Source organism: Choloepus didactylus, chromosome 6 (assembly GCF_015220235.1).
Source record: "Choloepus didactylus isolate mChoDid1 chromosome 6, mChoDid1.pri, whole genome shotgun sequence".
Lineage (NCBI taxonomy): Eukaryota > Metazoa > Chordata > Mammalia > Pilosa > Megalonychidae > Choloepus > Choloepus didactylus.
Window position 1 is genome coordinate 73,079,303 of NC_051312.1, and position 19,857 is coordinate 73,099,159.

A 19,857-nucleotide genomic window follows, 5' to 3' on the forward strand; every position below is an offset into this window, starting at 1 on the left:
AAATTGCTCTGGCTAGAACGTCTAGCACAATGTTGAATAATAGTGGTGACTGTGGGCATCTTTGTCTCGTTCCCAATCTTAGGGGGAAGGCTTTTAGTCTCTCACCATTGAGTACTATGCTGGCTGTGAGTTTTTCATATATCCTCTTTATCATATTGAGGAAGTTTCCTTCAATTCTTACCTTTTGAAGTGTTTTGTTTTTGTTTTTGTTTTTGTTTTTTACATCAAAAAGGGATGTTGAATTTTGTCAAATGCTTTTTCAGCATCTATCGAGGTGATCATTTCATTTTTCCCCTTTCGATTTGTTAATATGTTGTATTACATTGATTGACTTTCTTATATTGAACCACCCTTGCATGCCAGGAATGAACCCCACTTGGTTGTGGTGTATAATTCTTTTAATGTTCCCTTGGTTTGATTTGTAAGTATTTTTTGTTGACAATTTTTAAATCTATATTCATTAGGGAGAAGATTGGCCTGTAGTTTTCCTTTCTTGGAGTATCTTTATCTGCTTTTGGTATTAGAATGCTATTAGCTTCATAAAATGAGTTAAGGTAGTATTCATTTTTCTTCAGTTTTTTGAAAGAGTTTGAGCAGGAATGGTGTCAATTCTTTTTGGATAGTTTGGTAAAATTCCCCTGTGAAGCCATCTGGCCCTGGGCTTTTAATTTTAGGTAGATTTTTGAAGACTGATTAGATCTCTTTGCTTGTGATTGGTTTGTTAAGGTCTTCTGATTCTTTTTGGGTCTGTCTTGGTTGTTCATGTGTTTCCAGAAAATTGTCCATTTGTTCCAGGTTGTGTAGTTTATTGGCATACAGTTGTTCATAATATCCTCTAATGATTTTTTAAATTTCTCCGGGATCCATAGTCATGACCTTGCTCTCATTTCTGTTTCTGTTTATTTGGTCTTCTCTCTTTTTTGACTTTGTCAGACTAGCTAAGGGTCTGTCAATCTTGATCTTCTCAAAGAATCAACTTCTGATTTTATTTATTCTTTCTATTGTTTTGTTTTGTTTTGTTTTGTTTTTCCAGCTCATTTATTTCTGCTTTAATCTGTGTTATTTCTTTTCTTCTACTTGCTTTAGGGTTAGTTTGCTGATCATTCTCTAGCCTCTTCAGTTGTTCAGTTAGGTCTTTGGTTTTAGCTCTTTGTTCCTTTTTGATGTATGCATTTAGAGCTATCACTTTCCCTTTCAGCACTGCCTTCACTGCATCCCATAGGTTTCGATATATTGTGTTCTTATTTTTGTTCATCTCTAGATATTTACCAATTTCTCTTGCAATTTCTTCTTTGACCCACTGGTTGTTTAGGAGTGTGTTGTTTAACCTCCATATATTTGTGAAAGACCTTGTTCTTTGGTGGTTATTGATTTCTAGTTGCATTCAATTATGGTCAGAGAATGTGCTATGAATAATTTCAATCTTTTAAAATTTATTTAAATTTATTTATTTATTATGCTCTTTCCTGGATAACATTTGATGAGTGCTGGAGAACAATGTATATCCTGGTACTTTCGAATGTATCCATCTATATATGTTTGTTAAATTAATTCATTTATTGCATTGTTTAGATTCTCAGTTACCTTATTGTTCCACTCTCTATCTATAGAAGAGAGTGGTGTATTGAAGTTTCCTACTATTATTGTAGGAACATTTGTTGCTCCCTTCAGTTTAGCCAATGCTTGTCTCATGTACTTTGGAGCTCCTTGATTGAGTGCATAAACATTTATTTCTTCTTGGTGAATTGTCTCTTTTGTTAATATATAGTGTCCTTCTTTGTCTCTTTTGACATCTTTACATTTAAAGTCAATTTTGTCTGATATTAATATAGCTGTCCCTGATTTTTTTTGGTTTTAGCTTGAATGAAATGTTTTTTTCCTTCCTTTCATTTTCAGTCGCTGTGTAGCAGGACCTAAGATGAGTCTTGTAAACAGCATATTGATGGGTCATCCTTTTTAACTTTTTAAACCTTTCTACCAGTCTGTATCTTTTAATTGGGGAGTTTAATCCATTCACATTCAAAATTATTACTGTGAAGGCAGTCCTTTTTTTTTTTTTTTTCATTTTTATTGAGATTGTTCAGATACCATACAATTATCCAAAGATCCAAAGTGTACAATCACTTGCCCCTGGGTACCCTCATACAGCTGTGCATCCATCACACTTAATTTTTGTTCAATTTTTAGAAACTTTTCATTACTCCAGACAAGAAATAAAGTGAAAGATGAAAAGAGAAAAAAAGAAAAGGAAACTCTAAACCTCCCCTATCCCTAACCAACCCCCCTCAATTGTTGACTCCTAGTATTGATATAGTACGTTTGTTACTGTTTATGAAAAAATGTTGAAATACTACTAACTGTAGTATATAGTTTGTAATAGGTATATAGTTCTTCCCTATATGCCCCTCTATTATTAACTTCTAATTGTATTGTCATACATTCGTTCTGGTTCATGAAGTGATTTCTAGTATTTGTACAGTTGATCATGGACATTGCCCACCATAGGATTCAGTTTTATACATTTCCATCTTTTGACCTCCAACTTTCCTTCTGGTGACATATATGACTCTGAGCTTCCCCTTTCCACCTCATTCACACACCATTCGGCGCTGTTAGTTATTCTCACATCTTGCTACCAACACCCCTGTTCATTTCCAAACATTTAAGTTCATCCTAATTGAACATTCTGCTCATACTAAGCAAGAGCATCTACATTTCTTCCACAAGGCAGGAGGGAGAGTCAAAGAAGGTAGAGAGGCAAAAGAAAGAGGAAACAAAAAAATGACAGCTAGGAAGCAGCAAAAGGAAAAATAACCTTAAATCAAAGTAGAATAAAGAATCAGACAATACCACCAATGTCAAGTGTCTAACATGCCTCCCCTATCCCCCCCTCTTATCTGCATTCACCTTGGTATATCACCTTTGTTACATTAAAGGAAGCATAATACAATGATTCTATTAGTTACAGTCTCTAGTTTATGCTGATTGCATCCCTCCCCCAATGCCTCCCCATTTTTAACACCTTGCAAGGTTCACATTTGCTTGTTCTCCCTCGTAAAAGAACATATTTGTACATTTTATCACAATTGTTGAATACTCTAGATTTCACCAAGTTACACAGTCCCAGTTGTTATCTTTCCTCCTTTCTTGTGGTGTCTCACATGCTCCCCATCTTCCTCTGTCAACCGTATTCATAGTTACCTTTGTTCAGTGTTCTTACATTGTTGTGCTACCATCTCCCAAAATTGTGTTCCAAACCACACACTCCTGTCTTCTATCACCCTGTAGTGCTCCCTTTAGTATTTCCTGTAGGGCAGGTGTCTTGTTCACAAAGTCTCTCATTGTCTGTTTGTCAGAAAATATTTTGAGCTCTCCCTCATATTTGAAGGACAGCTTTGCTGGATACAGGATTCTTGGTTGGTGGTTTTTCTCTTTCAGTATCTTAAATATATCACACCACTTCCTTCTTGCCTCCATGGTTTCTGCTGAGAGATCCGTACAAAGTCTTATTAAGCTTCCTTTGTATGTAATGGATCGCTTTTCTCTTGCTGCTTTCAGGATTCTCTCTTTGTCTTTGACAGTTGATAATCTGATTATTAAGTGTCTTGGCATAGGCCTATTCAGATCTCTTCTGTTTGGAATATGCTGCGCTTCTTGGATCTGTAATTTTATGTCTTTCATAAGAGATGGGAAATTTTCATTAATTATTTCCTCTATTATTGCTTCTGCCCCCTTTCTCTTCTCTTCTCCTTCTGGGACACCAATGATACGTCCATTATTGTACTTTGTTTCATCCTTGATTTCCCGGAGACGTTGCTCATATTTTTTCATTCTTTTCTCCATCTGCTCCTTTGCATGTAGGCTTTCAGGTATTTTGTTCTCCAGTTCCTGAGTGTTTTCTTCTGCCTCTTGAGATCTGCTGTTGTATGTTTCCATTGTGTCTTTCATCTCTTGTGTTGTGCCTTTCATTTCCATAGATTCTACTAGTAGGTTTTTTGAACTTTTGATTTCTGCCGTATACATGTCCAGTGCTTCCTTTACAGCCTGTATCTCTTTTGCAATATCTTCTCTAAACTTTTTGAATTGATTTAGCATTAGTTGTTTAAATTCCTGTATCTCTGTTGAAGTGTACGTTTGTTCCTTTGACTGGGCCATAACTTTGTTTTTCTTAGTGTAGGTTGTAATTTTCTGTTGTCTAGGCATGGTTTCCTTGGTTATCCAAATCAGGTTTTCCCAGACCAGAACAGGCTCAGGTCCCAGAGGGAAGAAATATTCAGTATCTGGTTTCCCTGTGGGTGTGTCTTAGAAAATTGCTCCACCCTTTGATGCCTCAGGTCACTGTGCTTTTCTGCCCAGCAGGTGATGCCTGTTAGCCTATAATTCTTGACTGGAGTGAGGAGGTAGGGCCGTGTTCCCCCAGGCTCTGGGGTCTGCTTCTGAATGGAAATGGCCCCACCCCTTTCCTCCTAGAGAAGACAGACCCCTCAGGTGGAGGTCATTAGCATTTCAATGGTCTCGCTCTCTGCTTGTGATGTCTCCACCCTTCCCAGAGTCACAGCCCTGGAAACTGAAAATGGCTGGGGCTTTTCTCCACTGAGCCAAAAAAGAAACAGATAGTCCCCTTCAGACCCAGTCCAAGGCAACCCTCCGGCTCTCCCAAGTCAGTCGTCACCCAAAGCCTCTGTCTGTTTTTTGGGGCTGCGTACCTGTAGTGAGCAGTTCACACTCGCTACTTAAAACCCCAGTTGGAGCTCAGCTGAGCTGTATTCGCTTGCTGGGAGAGGGCTTCTCTGTGGCACCATGCGGCTCTGCAGCTGGGGCTATGGGGGAGGGGGTCTCCCGACCTGGTTCCGCAGGTTTTACTTACAGATTTTATGCTGTGTTCTCGGGCATTCCTCCCAATTCAGGTTGGTGTATGATGAATGGATGGTCTCGTTTGTCCCCCCGCAGTTATTCTGGATTATTTACTAGTTGTTTCTGTTTTTTTTGTAGTTGTTCCAGGGGGACTACTTAGCTTCCACTCCTCTCTATGCCGCCATCTTGCCCGAGTCCTGAAGGCAGTTCTTGAATGAGCCATGTTATCCTTTGGTTTTTAATTGTCAGATCTACCCCCACCCCCTTTTTTTCCTTCAAGTTACCCTTACTAGTCTTCAGTTCTGTGCCCCTCTCCAGACCTCTCATTTCTTTTTTTCTCAGCTGGTAGAGCTCCTTTTAGTATTTTTCTCAGGGCAGGACTCTTGTTAACAAATTCTGTTAGCATTTGTTTGTGAAAATTTAAACCTCTTCCTCAATTTTGAAGGAGAGCTTTGCTGGATAAAGAATTCTTGGTTGGAAATTTTTCTCTTTTAGAATCTTAAATATGTCATACCACTGCCTATCACCTCCGTGGTGCCTGCTGAGTAGTGAGTACTTAGTCTTATGTGGTTTCCTTTGTATGTGGTGAATCGCTTCTCTCTTGCTGCTTTCAGGACTTTCTCATTTTCTTCAGCATTTGACAGTCTGATTAGTATATGTCTCAGAGTGGGTCTATTTGGATTTATTCTGTTTGGAGTTCATTGGGCATCTTTGATTTGCATGTTTATGTCCTTTAGAAGGGTTGGGAAGTTTTCCCCAACTGTGTCCTCAAATACTCTTTCTAACCCTTTAATCTTCTCCTTCTGTAATACCAATGATTCTTGTATTTACACTCTTCATTTCCATATGCATTTTAAATTTTTCGATTTTTGTCACCGTAAGTTCTTTTGTACATTCTCATTCGATTGTCATGTCCTGTAAGTCACTTATTCTTTCTTCTGCTTCTTCAAATCTGCTGTTGTGCATCTAATAGATTTTTAATTTGATCTGCAGTACCCATTATTTCCATAGGATCTGCTGTTTTTTCTATATACTCTTTCAAATTCTTATTTATGCTTTTCTAGAGTCTTCCTGAGTCCTTTGTGTGTTTAGCCAACCCATTGAAGTTGTTTTGGTGATTTATATGTACTTCTTTGATTAGTTGTTCCAGGTTCAGTGTGTCCTTTGGCTTTTTAATTTGGTTGTTTGGCTTGTCCATATCTACTTGGGTCTTCATATGGTTTGTGATTCTCTGTTGGCTTTTGGGCATTTGCTTATCTTGATGAGGTTATTTTGAGGTATGCAGGATTTTTTGGAGCATTTATATATATAATCTGGCAGAGCTACTGCTTGCTGGAGTGCACTTTCCCTGTCCTCCCAGCAGATGGCACTCTTGAGTCACCTCTTACTTTCAAGCTAGCTTTCCCCCAATTTCACCTGTGTGCTGTGCGTGGTCCAAACCAGTGTAAATCCAATCAGTGCACCAGTTCTCCATCTGTACTAGGGACTGCCAGCCCTGGGGTTTGGGGGTGGGCCCTGGGCAGCTCAGCAGGGAGTCCGTTTAAGAGTGCAGAGTGAGTCTGGTAATTCCTGGGCCTCCGATTTGCCTATTCTTGAGCTGTGGGGCCACGAGTCTCACCCCCTAGCTGAAATGTGCCCAGGATCCTGTCCACTGCACACCACAAGCCTCTGGGGTTGGGGCAGGGCTCCTGGCTCTTCTGTGCATTGCCCTTGCCTCTGCCCGCCTCTTGCCCATGCACACAGTGGGCTTCTGTGGAGGAAGAGTAAATGTGGTCACCCCAAGTCTGCTGAATCCTGAGTTCCCTCGTGGGAACTCCTAGCCGTGGAGCTGTGAAGGGTTATCTCCCTAGCCAACTGCTGAAATGGGTTCATGGGGTGTGTAAAGCTGCTCCTTGCTGTGCTTGGTGTCCAGCTCCATCTGCCCATCTCTGGCAGTGGTTCTGGTCGAATACTCACCCCGTCCTTTTAGGTGTAGTCTCTGTGCCTCTCCCTGCAAGTCCCCAGTATGTGTTGTAGAGTTCTCTCTCCAGCTGGTTGCACCCTGGAACCACTGTTCTTTGTGCTCTGTCCCTTCTCTAATCCCTTTCATGGAGAAGTTTACTGTCTGTCTCCTATTCTGCCATCTTCCTGGAAGTCCCCTGGCATTAGGATTTTTTTGTACAGGTTTTTCTAGATGTAATAATAATACTGTGGTTATGTTAAAAAAAAAAAAAGAGGTCTTATTTTTTAAAACATGCTGGAATATTATAGTTAAAATGATATGTCTGAATTTGCTTTAAAATAATTTTGGATGGTAGTGTACAGATGAAGTAATATTGGACATGCCTTAGGTTTTCAAACATGACCATTCATTGTACTTTTCTTAATACATAGGTAGAAAAAGCTAGTGTTTTCTAAACCCCTAAATTCATAAAACTATAATTGGAGTTTCAAAATTCTTGATTAAAGATATTATTGGCAACTATAATTTCTGATTGCCTTGAAATAGTTAAAAGTACAACATGAGGTTAATATAATTCCAGTCAAAGCCAAAGAAATTTGACCTTTTCGTTTATGTAATATTTTCATAAATATATTTTCAATATAGCTTTTGAAATACTAAAAGTGATGCCCCTATCATTACCATATCCTTTATTGGCCTCTATTTGGGATCCATTGGCTCTAAAAATTTTGACCAATTTAGTTTTTAATTTAGACTTCTTAAGCCAGTTATAATTAATAAACATTTTTAGTCATTCTTTCCTTGTGTATGTTTCAGCGTATCCATATGTTTGCTTTAGTAGTTAGATTGTATTCTGTTGCCTTTTGTGCAATAGTTTGCCAAACTGTCCTCTTGTTATTAGGCATTAGCGCTTTTTTCTTGCAGTCATAAATTATGTCTAGAATAAGAAATTGCCTAGTTTGGGTGGTGCTTTTTCGGTGCTGTGTTAGTGGGTGTGCTTTTTTGGTGCCTTTGGGTGCTATTTTGGTGTGTTTAGCTGATAAAAGGGTGTGGATTTTTTTTCACCACTTTTATGATGTCATGCCAGATTGGTTGAGTTTTATTCAAAGATGTCATTTTGTGGTTTGGGATCTTTTCAATGTTTAATTCTCTGACTCCCATAGCAAGGTTTTGAGGCATTTTAACAGTCTCTGGAGAGAATGATAAATTTGGTTCTATTCAAAAGAATTGAGCTTTCACTGGAAATAGAAGTGGAAGGATTGAAATGAATTAGATGTAAATCTTGCCTTCAGTGAAGTCACAGTTTAGTTAGATAATTGCCATTTAGCTCTGTTACCGAATCCAAGATACCAGATAGGAAGAGCAATCACCTAATGTTGGCAGTGGTTAGGGAAAGCTACATAATAAAGGTGGCATTTGAACAGGATTTTGACCAGGATGATGTAAATAGGTTAGAAGGGTGAGTAAGCAGGGAACTATGGGGCATGTTTAGGCAATAGCAAGCCATCCTATTTGGCCAGAATATAAGATATTCAGAGGATAGGGAGCTAGGGTTAAAGAGTCAGTTGAAGGAACAAATTAATAAAATGAGGATATACCAAGGTATACCAAGACAGACTGAAAAAAGAATAGTGGCAAGAGGGAGGGAGGGAAAGAGAGAGAGAGGGAGAGAGAGAGATAGGTATGATGGTATTTGACTGTAATAACTTGAAGATTATCAGCTGCCACTATTGCATCTATAGGTAACTGAATTGCAGGAAAATTGCTACAGTGTTAATCATTCTGCTAGGGTCTCCAGTTTATCATTTAGCAGACCTAATGGTTTTCCAGATCAGGAGGAGTGATTTTTTAGGGTTGTTCATTTAAATGGAGCTGATTCATTTTCAGAGTCTGTCCAGACAAGAGAACATGAGAGATGTAGAAGACAGTGGATATTGAGAAGCTGAAGAGGGAGAATTTATATGGTGTTTACTGTCTTGGACTCTTTCTAGGAAACTAATTTTTTGCTTAAAGCTTTGGAAACAGTGGTGGGTTTAGTTTAGTGTTGGTTTTCTTACAAGGACTGATAGAAGGTCCTAGCCTTATAGTTGCATGTGCCTTTTACTAAGATCACTTATTGGCATTTTGGGCCCCATTTTAGCCTCATTGGGTCTCTTACCACTCCAGCAGTATGGGAAGGCCCTGAAGAACCATCTTTGTCCTACTCATGGCTGGAGGTTAGGGCAACTTGGAGATTGATTATGCTTGGTACAGTGAAACAGATCCAGGAGGTTTTGGTTGCCTCAGTTAGGGAGAAACCCTCTTATAACCTGTGAGTTGAGGATACTTCTGTATCACAGTACAGAACCTGGGGTTTTATGGTTTTTAAGCCTTCTGATGAAGATTACTCTTAGAGTTTTCCTTCTATGAAAATTGTACTTAGAATGATACGCCAAGTGTGAAATGTTAAAAACATTTAGCAAAATGTTAAAATTGGTGGAACTGGGTTTCTGTGGGAGTGGTGGTGGTGTAGGGAAATGTTGGAGTTATCTGTATGGGGTTCTTATTATTTTTGTAACTGTCCCATAAATTTGAAAGTATTTCAAAATAAAAAGTTAAAAGAAATTAACTTAAACTTCACCTCGTATACAAAATTTAACTCAAAATGGGTCATGAACTTAAATGTAATCATAAAACTATAAAACTTGTAGAATAAAGCATAAAATAAAGTCTTCAGACTTTGCAAAAAGAGTGTTCTTAGACTTAACACCAAAAGTGCAGTTCATAAAAGGAAAAGAAGATAAGTTGGACTACATAAAAATTAAAAACTTTTGGTCTGCAGAAGATCATGTCAGGAGGATGAAAAGATAAGCTATAGAATGGGAGGAAGTATTTTCAAACCATGTATCTGACGATGTATGTAGAATATAGAAAGAACTCTCAAAACTCAGTAGTAACAATCCAATTAGAAAATGGCAAAAGACATGAACAAACATTTCCCCAAAGAGGATGTTCTAGTGGCAAATTCAAAAAAATGTTCAACGTCATCAGCCATTAAGGAAATGCTGATTAAAACCACAATGGATATCCTTACACACCTAATGGAATGGCTAAAATAAAAACCATGACAACACCAAATGCCAGCAAGGATGTTGAGAAACTGGACCACTCATACATTGCTGATGGGAATATAGGTTGTTACAGCTATTCTGGAAAACAGCTTGGCAGTTTCATAAATGATTGAACATGCAGCTACCATATGGCCAGCAGTTGCATTCCTGGACATTTATCCCAGAGAAGTGAAGAGTTATAGTCACACAAAAATCTGTACATAAATGCTCATAGCAGCTTTATTTATAATAACCCAAAACTGAAAACAACCCAGACGTCATTCAGTATGTGAATGGGTAAACAAACTATGGTGCGTCCATACCATGGAATACTATACAACATTAAAAAGGAATGTGCTATTGATACACTTGACAACCTGGATAAATCTCCAGAGAAGTATGTTGAGTGAGAAGAGCTAATCCCAAAAGGTTACATTTTGTATGGTTTCCTTTATATATAATATCCTTGAAATGACAAAATTATAGAAATGGAGAACAGATTAGTGGGTGTCAGGGATCAGGGATGGGGGAGTGAGGAGGGGAAGAGAGGTAGGTATGGCTATAAAAAGGCGACCCCAAAACCTAAAGAGTCCTTGTGGTGAAGGAACTATTCTGTATCTTGAGAGTACCAGTGCCAGTATTCTGGTTGTGATAGTGTTCTGCAGTTTTGCACAATATTACCATTGGGGGAACCTGGGCAAATCTCTTTGTATTATTTCTTACAAACTGCATGTGAATCTGTAAGTGTCTCAAAATAAAAAGATTAATAATAATAATTAAAAAAGTGATCTGCACCCTGTCAGGATTTTAAAGCAGAGGATACAGGCAATATATTTCAAGTATTCAAGGCTATAACTTAGAATTTTTTGAAGGCAGCTTAGCAGTCCCTCTCTATAGGCCCAAGAAAGAAGTGTCATTGAATACACAAACTGCCTCACCTCACCACATCAACACCAATCCTGTGTTTCACATTGTCTGCATCAGGATGGAATTCTTTTCCTTTGGGAATGGATACAACCAGGTTATTATGCTGTCCTTTGCATACTGACCTTCTGGGATATCCTAGAATTGCTCCTGTTGTCAATCGTGGTCACCAATTCAGCACTACTCAGGCAATAATCTCTGTACTAAAAGATGTCACTGTATCTTTGCTGTTACAAACCACTCTTGAAACAGACTGCCCACTGGAATGGTATTGCTGCCTACCCACACTTCTGTTTTTCAGTGTATGTTGAAGAACTGGCTTGTGTTTTCTCTATAACTCCCTTGCTGCCCCAGCATTTCAGTTCTCCTTGTCTTCCTTATAATTTCTGAACCCCTGTACAAATCAGATAATCTGTCATCTTTGACTGATGGGACACAGTGTAGTAAGGGAAGGGAATGCAAGTTTCTAATTAAATGAGAATTAACATTGCTATTACTTTTAGATGACTACTTCATTATTATAAGGCTTGCATGGTTTTAGAAGCTATAGAGAACCATTCAACACTATACTCTATTCATCACTCTCCCCCAGCATTTCTACATAGGAAATTGAGGTAAATTTACAGCTCTGCAATATGAAGTAAAGAAGGTATGCTGGTTTGTATATATTATGTCCCCCAGAAAAAGCCGAGATCTTTTGATCCAATCTCGTGGAATATTGGGATTATTAGGTTGTTTCCATGGAGATGTCACCCACCCAACTGTGAGTGACGCCTTGGTTATGGTGTGACCTCTGATTGAATGTTTCCATGGAGGTGTGGCCCCCCCGATTCAGCGTGGGCCTTGATTAGTTCACTGGAGTCTTATAAGGTTCACAAATAGAAGGACGTCAGAGCTACAGTTTACGGAGACATTTTGAAAACAGCCGTTGAAAGCTGATGCTTTGGAGACACCATTTTGAAACGCAGCCTGGGAGCAAGCAGATGCCAGCCATGTGCCTTCCCAGTTAACAGAGGTTTTCTGGATGCCATGCTAAATGACTGTTGATCCTAGAACTGATCCAGCATGAAAATCCTAGCTTTTGAATGGCAAATGAAAGATGGTCAGTTGAAGTCTTGCATTAGTTCTCCCTCTGCTGTCTCTTTCTCCCAAAACACCACTAAAACAACAGAAAGAAAAAAAGGCATATACCCACAAGGACAAAAAACAGAATGAGAGTGGAGGTAATAGCAACAACAATTTAAAAGCTGGAAAGCAGATAAATGAGTGATAATTGACAGTAGACTTGAGAAAGCAGAGCTAGAACATAACTTCCAAAAAGTTCAGGAGTTTGTAGCATCAGGCACTTTATGGATGTGGGAGTAAAGATAGACCTAAAACCAGAAGGACTAGTGGAAAGTCTGTTTAAGATCCTGCTGGCATCGGCTAATGAATGAATAATAAAATGTATTTCCATACATGGAACATGATTCAACCATAAAAAGGGATGAAGTACTGATACATGCTACAACATGGATAAACCTTGAAAACATTATGCTAAGTAAAAGAAGCCAGACACATATTGTATGATTGTATTTATATGAAATATCCAGAATAGGCAAATACATAGAGACAAAAGTACATTAGTGAAGCAATGAAAGAAAAAGTAGATAAATGGAACCACCTCAAAACTGAATACTTATGTGCTTCAAAGGACTTTGTCAAGTGGGTAAAAAGGCAGCCAATTCAATGGGAGAAAATATTTGGAAACCGCATATCTCATAAGTGTCTGATACCCAGAATATATAAAGAAATCCTACAACTCAACAATAAAAAAACGAACAGCCCAATTAAAAAATGGGCAAACGATGTGAATAGACATTTTTCCAAAGTGGAAATACAAATGAGTAAAAAGCACATGAAAAGATGCTCATCCTCACTAGCTATTAGGGAAATGCAAATCAAAATCACAGTGAGATATGATCTCACACCTACTGGAATGGCCGCTGTTAAATAGGAAACTACAAGTGCTGAAGAGGATAAAGGTGAAACAGGAACTTTTATTCACTGATGGTGGGAATGTAAAATGGTACAATCGTTGTGGAAGACAGTATGGTGGTTCCTCAGGAAGCTAAATACAGAGTTGTGTTATGACTGGACAGTCCTGCTACTTGGGATATACTCAGAAGATTTGAAGGCAGGGATGTGAACAGACATTTGCACACCGATGTTCATAGCGGGATTATTCACAATTGCCAAAAGATGGAAGCAACCCAAGTGTCCATCAACTGATGAATGGATGAATAAAATGTGGTATATACATATAAGGGAATATTATTCAGCTGTTAGAAGGAATGAAGTCCTGATGCATGTGACAACATGGATGAACCTTGAGGACATTATGTTGAATGAAATAAGCTGGACACAAAAGGACAAATATGGTATGATCTCGCTGATAAGAACAAATTATAATGTATAAACTCATAGACATAAAATGTAGAGCAAAGGTTACCAGGATATAGAATGAGGCTAAGGAATGGGGAGCAGTTGCTTAATATGTGCAGAATGTTTAACTAGGTTGAGCTTAAACATTTGGAAATGGATTGAGGTGATGGTAGCACATTATTGTGGGAAGAATTAATTGTACTTAATGGTGTGTGAATGTGGTGGAAAGGTGAAGTTTAGAGTCATGTATGTCACCAGAAGGAAAGGTGTAGGTTAAAACGTGGGAATGTATGACACAGTGTATCTTGTGGTGGGCTATGTCTGATTAAATGTACATACCCTTGCCACTCCATGTGGCTTCCTCCTTTACAGAAGAAAACTGGAAGGATAAATAAAAGAATGAGTATGTATACTTGGGATCACAGTTGAGGTATCAAGCATAAACAACTGAGAAACCATAGACACAGCTGAGAGCAAGGGTATTGTTCTAAATATAGGGAGGTAAGAGAAATTTTATGTTACTGAATGTTGAGACCCATACTGCTATTCCACTACTTGGTTCTCAGAAAGCTGGCAGCTAGGATTATACCCTGAAAGCAGAGATTTGGATGGTCCTTTTCTGTGAATGTGACAGCCCAAGAACAAAAGAAGCAAAGATACTGACGGTAGAGAGAAGAAACTATCCAGATCATTCTACAGTGATCCTCTGTAGTCAACAAACATCACCTGTGTACACAGAGCTTCCAATTAGCATCTTAGTGCATTATTCTTATATGTAAACAGACATTTTGCAAATGTCCTGTAAGCGTGAAATTATTTCAGAATAAAAGTTTAAAATATTTATATAAACAGCCAGAGATCATGAGGCATTTGGGAAAAGAATCTAGGATGAAAGACACCCTTCTGCCAAAAGAGATTTAAAAACAAATAAAGTAACTCTGAGGAAATAGAAATTATGCAGAAAAGAGAAAACTTTGAAAATACTTTCATAGCGCCTAGAAGAAACAATACCAAACTAGCAATGAGCACAAGCAGCATCCAGATCTTGGTTTCTAATACCGTTCTTCAACAAAAGAAACTAGGGCTTCTTTGAGAAATGACTGGTTTGGGGACTGGGACAGGAAATATACAGGATGAACCTGGAGCATTTTGTAGTATAAGAAACTGGGTGAGAGGTTTATGGGAACTATCTTCCTAACTTTTCTGTAAATCTAAATCCATTCTAAAATAAAAAGTTTATTTAAAAGGTAAAAAAAAAAAAGAACACAAAAAAACTTACTGCATCTTATTTAAATGAAATGTCCAGAATAAACAAATCAATGGAGGTGGAGAATAACTATTCTAGTGGTTACCTGGAGTGGGAGAGTGAGGGACCTAGGGGTAAGATGGAAGATACTGCTAATAGGTACAAAGTTTCTTTTTGGAGTGATGAAACTGTTGTAAAATTATGGCGATGATGGCACAACTCCATAAATACACTAAAAACTACCTTAATTATAGATTTTAAATGGGTGAACTTTATGATATGTAAATTATATCTCTTTAATAAAGCTGTTAAAAGAGGAGGCAAAAATGTAATTTGGCATGCTAATGAAATATAGTCCCTTATTATCAAAGCATGGCCCAATAATATGGGCCACAGGGTCCCATTTAATTGTCTTAGAGGCTAATGAAAAGGTTGAGAGAGGTAACTAAATACTGACAGGTACCTGAAGGAGCATAACAGTAGAGGCCTAAAAAACTGTGGAAATAAGGGGCAAGAACTAAAGAAGGAACTATTATTGTGTGTGTGAATGAGAGAGAGAGAAAGAGAGAGTGTGTGAGAGAGAGAGAGAGAGAAAGAGAGAGAGAGAGAGTGAGTTGTGATTACTTTTGATAGAATGTCCATGACTTAACCTGGAGCATCAAGTGTTTTTTGTGAAGTAGTTTGAGCTGGCAAAATAGAATAATCACACTAAGCTGCAGAGTATAGTGTCCAAGGTACTGGTATCTTGACTGGTGAATGTCCAGGCTGAAGTTGTGCTAGTTTGGCCTTTGCCATATGAATTCAGTGTCATACTAAATATAATGAATATCTTTAACTTTTTACAGTCTACTTGAAGTTAATATTGTACTACTTCATGTAAAATGTAGGAAACTTACAACCATATAGGTCACTATCAAGAAAGTGAAAAGACAGCCTACAAAATGGGAGAAAAAATTGCAAACAGTATATTTCATAAGAGTTTAATATCCAGAATATATAAAGAACTGCTACAACTCAGCAACAAAAGACAAATAACCCTGTTTAAAAATTGGCAAAAGACTTGAATAGACATTTCTCTAATATGGCCAGTAAGCATATGAAAAGATGTTCAACATTATTGTTCATCAGGGAAATGGCAAATCAAAACCACAACCAGATACTACTTCGCACCCACAAGGACGGCTATTATTAAAAAAAAAAAAAATGAAAAAAAAAGTGTTGGCAAGGATGTGGAGAAATAGGAACCCTTGTATTGTTGCTGGTGGTACTGTAGAATGATGCAGCCACCGTGGAAATCAGTTTGGCAGTTCCACAAAAAGTTGAAAATGGAATTACCATATGACCTGGCAATCTCACTCCTTGGTTTATACCCAAAAGAATTGAAAGCAGGGACTTGAATAGATATTTGTATACCAGAGTTTACAGCAGCATTATTCGCAGTTGCCAAAAGGTGGAAGCAACTCAAGTGTCCATCAACTGATGAATGGATAAATAAAATGTGATATATAGTATTCCACTATAAAAAGGAATGAAGTTCTGATACATACAACAACATGAATGAACCTTGGACATCATGATGAGTAAAATAAGCCAAACACAAAAGGACTGATATTTTATGGTTTCACTTATATGCAATAACTAGAATATGCAAATTCATAGAAACAGACAGTAGATTACAGGTTACTGGGGGGTGGGGTGGCTGTGGGTGGCGGAATGGGGAGTTAATGCTTAATGGGTACAGAGTTTCAGTTTGAGGTGACAGAAAAGTAGGGGTAATGGATATCAGTTATGGTAGAACAATATTGTGAATGTAATTAGTATTTACTGAGTTGTACACTTGAAAGTGGTTAAAAAGGGAAATACTGAGTTGTGTATTTGTTATAACAATAACTTTTTTTTTTTAAATTGATCATGTGTTCCTGTTTCTTTGTATGTCAGGCTATTTTGAATCATGACCTTGACATTGTGTATATGTTGTAGAGACGCTGGATTCTGTTCCCTTCGTCCAAAGAGCATTGATTTTTGTTTTGTTAAACTCTGCCCCCCTGAGATGAGTGACAGCTTAAATCTTAGTTTAGTTCTTTTAACCTTAACTTGGCTGTTTGGGATCTACCCCATGCATGCCTGGGCACCGTTTACATAGAATTTGGGGCTTCCCCTCCCTGACTCTTTCTGGAATTTCCCTCCCATACTTCCTAGCTGGTGTGGTTGTTTTAAAGTCTGTCCTCTGATTCTTCAAGCCAGAAAGACTGGGTTTCTATCTGAGTTTTAGCTAACCCTTGTGTTATAGACTGGCCAAGAGACATAAAAAAGGGCAACCAGTATTGTTACTTTCTTCCTAGTGTTGACCCTCTTTCCCACTTTAGATCTATCTGCTTTTGTTCTCCAGTGCCCTCATGTAGTTGTTTTTTTGTGTTTTGTCCAGAGTTTATAGTTATCTGCAGGAGAATTGATCTGATAAGAGCTACTCTGCCATGACTGGAAGCAGAGCCTTCATCGTACTAGAGATAAATTATTCTGTTTACAAAGTCTAGTTTTTTTCAGTTGTAGTTTCACAGATCTTTTATTATCCTCTTATCCTCCCCATCTTGTCCAAGGGACAAGATATAAAAATGTCCATACCTCTTTTTTTTTTTTTTACTTCAAATTTTATATAAAGTTTCTTAAGTATATCTCAGCTGTGATTATTGATAGGTTTAGAAATTGAAATACACCTTTTATTTGATATATCTAAATGATATATCTAATGTGATATATAGTTATAATAGAAATCAGTTATTTAGTAGTGCTTATGTTTTAGCCTGTGTGCAAACTTGCCCATTTAGGTTAATCTGTAAGTGGTCAAATGTTTCTTCCTCAAATTAGGAAAAACATTTGGAGTTTTTTCGGTTACAGGCCACTTTGAGACTGATGTAACTTGTGATTTTCTCCCCCCCCCCAAAAAAAAATGTGTGTCTTCATACAAAATTTTGTAGACAATTTCAGAGAATTCAGAAGTCCTTTTGTAATTTTCCAGCTTAAGCATCCCCCATTTAGTGTTATTCAAATCAAGCTAGTACCAACAGGCTAATAAGAAAACAAATGTCGTTTTGTTTCTGGTTTGGTCAAAGCAGAACAAATAAACAAAGAACCCATAAAAAGTCTTTGTAAGGCATGCATGCTTAAAAAAAAATCTACTATGATTTATCTGAACTGTACTTCCCGGGGCGGGGAGGGGGGTTGGGGGGGCAGATTCACAAAGATAGACCCATTCCTAGTTTTTAAGTTGCTGTTAGAAATGGGCCTTAGATCTGATATCTAGACCTCTTGACATTTATGTACTCTGTTGTTATTACGAAGGAATTAATTGTTATTTCTAGAACAATAAGACAGAGTTGTGGTCGTGATGTCGTATTTCTAAGATCATTTGACTTTCCAAAGGTCTTAAGTAATGGAGGACCTGTGACACACAGGTTTCAAGATGTGGGGCTATATAGGAGTCCCTGAAGCATTAAGGCTGCTTGTTGATTATTCTCAAAATTCGGCCCCCGGTAAATGATGAAAGTTTGAATTGTTTTAATAAAAAGATCTTAGGTTTGTGAATCCCTTCCTCTGTTACCTTTTTAAAATTCTTACAGGATGGCTGAAATGATCACAATTTTCAGGACCCTTGTGCCTCTTCTTTATACCTCCTTTCTCCTTGCAGTGAAAGTAACTTTTCCTGCTAATAGTCTAAGCTGTCTAATCCACAGAAAAACTTTTGTCTAAGATTGGCACTCCTTGCACTACCTTTATTCAGAACCTGACTCTTCCACAAGACTTCCTTCACTCAGCTTATAAAAAGAAGGGTCAAGGGATAGGATAGAAGGGTAATGGAGAGGACAGAAGATCTAAAGACAACATCTCCCTGTGATTCAGTCTCCCCCTCTTTGTTCACACTCCAGGTCAGCTCATCATGCTCACAGTTTCTTTAAAATTCTCACCCTGTCTTCTGGGGGCACCTCACAGCCATCTTGGGAAAACATCTTTTTCTAAAGTCTTTAATGTAAGGGCAGTGGTAACTGCCCTGATTTCTGTGCATGTTCAAGTATGTCATGGTTTTTACTAAGAGGATTTTCTGGCTTAATGAGGAAGAAATTGACAAGTAAAAAGTGAAGGGACTTGGGAGGAAAAAATAGTTACTTTCTCTCAGAACTGAATGCAGTTTAAAAATACATTCTGAGAATCTGGGACTGTAGACAAGTTCATTATGTCAGCTGCTTGCTGCTTAATTACTTTGTACAGAAAGCACAGGCTTGCCATGGTGTGCTCCTCGCAGGTGTTACCGAAAGCTCTGAGACTAGCTCAACATAAACCATAGGGCTTTGTTCCTGTACCTATTACCAGCTGCGTGCTGATTTTTGCCAGTCTTCTTTAGTGAAGATTGCCAAAATATTTTGAGAGATGAGATTTGCTGGGAAAAATATTTCAGAAGAACTAGTTTGGAAGAAGGGAGCAGGAAGTAAATGGTATTGAAATTGTAGGACTTGATTTATTAACAGAAAGAAGGTTGAATCTTGTAAGAAGTTGAAAAATAATAAGTAGGCTTCTTCTGCTGAAGATCAAGAAAACCCGGGAGAAAATGGAAGAGAGTTTTAGTTATAATAGCAATAACTTTCTGACTGAAATTGTTGATTTCTGGGGCAGGGGCCCTAGGATTTTTATAAACTCTTCTGTTTCTTAGAAATTTTTGAGATGCCTCTGGGATGATTCAGGGTGAAAGATTATCTGACTGTAAGCTCATCACAATCCTGTGATGGTAAAGAATGCATCTTCTTTAATAACTACCCAGCCTCTTTGGCTTCCAAACTAACTCAGAAGACTATAGCTGAAACAGATTTTGTTCTGTTAACTAGAGCACATAAACTGGATCCTGTACAGTGTGCTGTGAATGGTTAGACCACATTGGTTGAAAATTTAGAGCCTCCCAGATAATAACCTCCCAAGCAATGGTTGTTTTGTGTGTATTCTTTTCCCTATACATTGTCAGTTCTTTGAAGGTAGGTGCTTTGTCACAGTACCTAAAGCCCTTGTGTAACATGGTTACTCAATAATAGGTTTAGAATTCAATTGAATTGTCTTTCATCTTGTTTCCCATGTATTTTTCAAGTCACATTACTAATTTTATTTGTTTGAAACATTTAGGTACATTTAGTTTATTCCCCACTTCCTACCCTGTTGGGAAAACAAATGTTTGGAATAGTATACTTTCAGATAAAGCACTAGTGACTTTATAGTAATTTGGTATCTGTTGAGCTCTTCATCCTGTTTGACCCTATTGTAATGTTTTTTAAATTGCAAATTGTGACCATTAGTAGTACCAGCATTTTGTTGTTGTTGTTGTAATGAGAGAAGAAAAT

The 19,857-nt window shown here is 37.9% G+C and overlaps 1 protein-coding gene across 2 annotated transcripts in view; it reads left to right on the plus strand.

Annotated features, from left to right (window-relative positions):
• The window catches only part of DENND5A (DENN domain containing 5A), a 150,077-nt gene that overhangs the window by 61,523 nt on the left and 68,697 nt on the right, over positions 1-19,857 (plus strand). The window lies entirely within an intron of this gene.